General features: G+C 35.0%; 1 long non-coding RNA gene across 1 annotated transcript; it reads right to left on the bottom strand.

Annotated features, from left to right (window-relative positions):
• LOC149412529 (uncharacterized) lies at positions 1–1,045 on the bottom strand. Its single transcript, XR_016304586.1, has 3 exons — positions 867–1,045; positions 631–760; positions 1–503 (listed from the first exon to the last, which is right to left on the bottom strand). It is a non-coding gene; the product is annotated as an uncharacterized LOC149412529 (long non-coding RNA).
• Positions 1,046–4,824: the final 3,779 nt, after the last annotated feature.

Raw genomic sequence — 4,824 nt, 5'->3', positions numbered from 1 at the left:
TTACATCTAAATCTTAACTAGTTGTCATATGGTTCGGATACAACTAACTTTGTGAAATCTTGTCTGCGCTCCACGGGGGCCTTTCCAGGTGTGGCGTTGTCAGAATGCGACAATGGGGCTGTGGCTGTGGGCAGTGGGTGGTGCGCGGTGTTTATTATATTGGTTTAACACTATTTAAATGTTCACAAGGTACATCAGCACTTTGCAGCACTACAGTCTAATTGTTATTTTAGCAATGTTTGTGACGTGTTTAACCGCATCAACACTTTACAACATGCTCGTTTATTACGTCCACTTCACGCTTTAACTGGCGATATTGACTGTCCACTTTGTACAACTCACTTTCTTCGTTTCTTAGGAACCTCTTCCTAACTCGCTCCTCTCTCCTTTCTTGTATTGACTCTTCCTTCCTTCCTCGTGGGACCTGTTGCTCTTCCTCGCACTTCTCACTTCTTTCCTCACAATCCACGTCTGTCAACACTTTCTTTGTCTTTGGGCTCACACTGCGGGACACACTCAGTTTATAATTCAAATTTATTTGTGACGAAATTTGATTCGTCACAAGATTGTAATTGTTATATTATCTTATTATATTAGATTGTAATCGTTTATGAACATATTTGTATTTACCTTTTACCCATTCTTATTTGTTATTTACCTCTGCATATTTAGCTTATTCATTTTGTTACTATTTTTGTTGTTATTATGTATTTAAACATCCATGTATGTAAATTCTTGGGCACCATGCCTGTTTTATGTACTTAAAAAAAATATATATATTAAAAACTGCTTTGTAAAAAGGTTTTGTACATAATTGAATCGTCGTCTACAAGGTTGTATTGCAGTAAATAAACACATGGACTTACCGTTGAATATTTATTTGGTGTAATATCTCGTCGAATAGCTTTAATCCATTTTTTTACATATTTGATAATTCGGAAATTTGAAAGTATGAAGTTTGGGTCCGTTATCATAATTACCTTTATTACATACATTTTTGTAAATTGGTTTTACGTAAATCAAAACCTATGCGACCTGCCATCGATCTGCCGTCAGGGTGATTTCCATAGAAGTGATCGGAGAACATAAATATACCACTCTCTAGATCGATATCTTCCGGCTTTTTGTATCCAACAGAATTATACAGTACTTAACCACAGATATACAAGCAGTACCTACCGTGCGGAGCAGAGCAGTAGGCAAGGTAGAGGAAACTCAAGGCCATTTAAAAAAAGATGCGAACATAGACAACATAATTGCTCTCAGCCTACTCTGTTCATTCACTAGCCCAAAAAAACTATTATAAAAATAAAAATGTCCTTGAAGCAGAAAAATGTCGAAATGTTTTCCAAGGGCAAGGTTCATCTGACTAAGAAAATAAACTTTTACAGTGCATTTCCTTAAGATGAAACTTGTTAATCTGAGAAGAAGAAACCCAAAATGACAAGAAATTTGCAAAAACACTGAAGAAAATTTCCAAAACATGATTGTCCGACAGTACGACGAAAAATTCCGACATTTTTCAGCCTCATGAACTCATGGTTACATATGTTTAAAAATCTTTAATTTCACCAAAACAATAAGATAATACAGGATAACACTAATCAATAACATGAATAAGTTGGTCGATATAATAAATAACATTTATACGTTGTGGAGGAAGACATATGTCAAGTATGAAGCATTGTTCAAAAGACCGAACGAATAACCTAAAACTGTTAATTCACTTTAAACTTGAACTTACGTAGGTAGGTTGAATATAATATGTTTGTAACTCGCTGACACTATACTGGCTTATATTGTATTTTTATCACGAACAACTTTAACACGCAATATTTTCGACGGAAATGATAGTATTTCGGCAGCAAATGACAACCCGCGTGTATAAATAAACCACTCTCATTTTGTTTGAATGATTTGAAACTGTCAAACGGCAAAATTCCGTCATCTCTTTCTGTTACACGAGTCATTATGGTAGAGAGCGAGAGATCAAACCAATCCTTCTGTTCTCACCAATGAGATCTGAGCTTTTAGCCATATTATTCGTTTTCTATAAGAATTTTGAGGTGGGCGTGACGGTTTCAAATGAGTTTCAAGGCCAAAGCTTAGTTAAATGCCCCTGTCGGAGAAACTTGCGAATTTGATGTTTCCAGCCGCCATAGATCAGCCTTCTACAAGCTAAACTGCCGCTAGAGGCGTAAACTGGGGTTTGGCCAAGTGTCTCGGGGATAACCGCGGGGTAACGGTATATAAGACTGGCTGAGAATGGCAACACTGCTCTCGACTGCTCTGCACAAGGCTGCGTGGAAGGGGTACAGTCGTTGCGCGCGCGTCCTCTCCGCTCACTCCCGGCCCCACTCCAGTGAGGGCCCGTTCCCACTTCCATTTTAAAATCGGAGGCGGTTCCCGTTTTAAAATCGGATGCCCTACCGGCTGTAGTAGATGTATGGAGCTGTTCACACTTGTCTAACACGATTTGAAAACGGATCCGGCATTTTTTGTCGGATGGATCGCCAGCCCAGCGCGTCCGTTTTCAAATTGTGTCGGAAGTCGCTCGCTCATAGTTTTGCATGGAGCTGTTCACACTTGTCGTAGTTCACACTTGTCACTTTTTCTTTATTTTAAAGCTTAAATGAGCTGCACGATTCACGGTTTAATAAACGCGTAATAAATAAATAACACTCTCTCAATTTAGTATTTTGATACGCAAAGCTCTCTGAAACTCGTTCCAGTAGATGGTTAAAGGAAGTGATAGACATTCTAAAATAATTAAACAGTTAGTTAAATATTTAGTTCATCACTTCTCAAGTCACCAATTAACACTTGGAAATTTCCTACAGAAAATCTTTCAACTATGATTAGGTGTACCCAAAATTTTCTTTTCACTTTTTCCTTCTTTTTAATATGTACCACATGACAACAAGACCTTCATCGTCGTCCATTGCGCTCGATCGTCTACTGAAGAATGAGAAAATAAAATGTTTTGGTTGAATCGACAATTATTTGTTTTCGTAGAGTAGGATCCGATTTTTAAACGGAGGTGTGAACAGGGACGTATGACATCCGATTTTAAAACGGGACCCGCCTCCGATTTGAAAACGGAAGTGGGAACGGGCCCTGACAGGAACTGCGGGGGATTCGCGCCATTACACCTAGCCTGCCAAAATGGCCACAACCAGACTAGCCGGGAAATACTGCTCGCCGGCTGCGACTAAGATATCAAGAACAATGTAATTATTCTTGCATCATTGGATGCATGGAATGTACCTACTTCAAAGCTTCGTGCAGCAAAATTGTCAGATTCGAGCGGAATGTGGATGTTGGCTTTATGAGAACAGGTCGTTTCTTCGACTCGTTTTGTGTAAGTCCGTATGTGGAACGAGCTACCGTCATCTGTTTTTCGTCCTTCATATGATTCCGGAATTTTCAAGACCCGAATCAATAAATCCTTTCGTACAGCCCCTACAATGCAAAAATCTTCAGTCTGTCCTGTTTAGTGTACAGAATGAACCAAGTACGTATAGAGAATGATTTGATGGTTCCGTCCACACGACGCACTGCATGCCGTGGTGTTTGAAAGAGAGATTACAAAAGCACTGGGCAATATAGTTGTGAACAATAAATACTTAGAGCAAGCGGATGAGTTTGGGTATTTTGGAAGGATGATTAACTCTGATAAGGACATTGAAATGAGGTTAAGCGTAGGAAACTCTATTAATGATAAATTTTGTGCCAATTCTTTCACAGAATTTGAACAATGCATCAAAGTTAGGCTAGGTAATTCTTTACTTTCACTTTATTATTAATTAAATAAATTTCCATTACTGAAAATATATCTTTGTTTTTGAACGATTTTGTTAAAATAGTTGAATATATACATACAACGTTTGTGATTATAAACATGGAAAGGTTGGGTTAGGTAATTCCTTACTCTCACTTTATTATTGATTAAATAAAGTTCTATGACTGAAAATATATCTTTGTATTTGAACGATTTTATTAAATTATTGAATATATTATTAAAATGTTTGTGACAATGAATATAAAAGGTAAGGTTAGGTAATTCCGTACTTTCATTTAATTATTAATTAAATTAAGTTCTATGACTGAATATATTTCTTTGTAAATTATATCATATTCGAAAATATTATTTTTATAAACGCCCGGATTGCCAGAAATTAAAAAAGAAAAAAAGTATTTACTAATTTTTGTTAAAATTGTTGAATATGTTAATAAAACGTTTGTGATAATAAATATGAAAATGTAAGGTTAAGTAATTCCTTACTCTCACTTTATTCTTATTTAAATTAAGTTCTATGACTGAAAATGTATCTTTGTATTTGAACGATTTTGTTAATATTGTTGAATATATTAATAAAATATTTGTGATAATGGTTATAAAAAGGTTAGGTTTGGTAATTCCGGACTTTCAGTTAATTATGAAGTAAATTAAGTTTTATGACGGAAATGTTTCTTAGTATTTGAAAGATTTTGTTAAAATTGTTGAATAAATTAATAAAACGTTTGTAATAGTAAAAATGAAAGGGTTAGATTAAGTAATTCCACAATTTCCCTTTATTATTAGTTAAATTAATTTCTATGACTGAAAATTATTTCTTCGTATTTGAACAATTTTGTTAAAATTGTTGAATATATTAAAAAAACGTTTGTGATAATGAATATGAAAAGTTTAGTGTTCTATTTATAAAACCATGGTAATGGTATAGTTTTGTTAGTGATTATCAAATAATATATTAAATTGAAATACTTAAAAATTCATTTTGTTTCATTTACATATTTTTAATTTTATGTTTACGTCCTGGA

This window comes from Hesperophylax consimilis, chromosome 23 (genome assembly GCF_061612785.1).
Source record: "Hesperophylax consimilis isolate HC1 chromosome 23, BYU_Hcon_1.0, whole genome shotgun sequence".
In the NCBI taxonomy this organism is placed as follows: Eukaryota; Metazoa; Arthropoda; class Insecta; order Trichoptera; family Limnephilidae; genus Hesperophylax; species Hesperophylax consimilis.
This window is presented reverse-complemented; position numbering and strand designations above follow the sequence as displayed.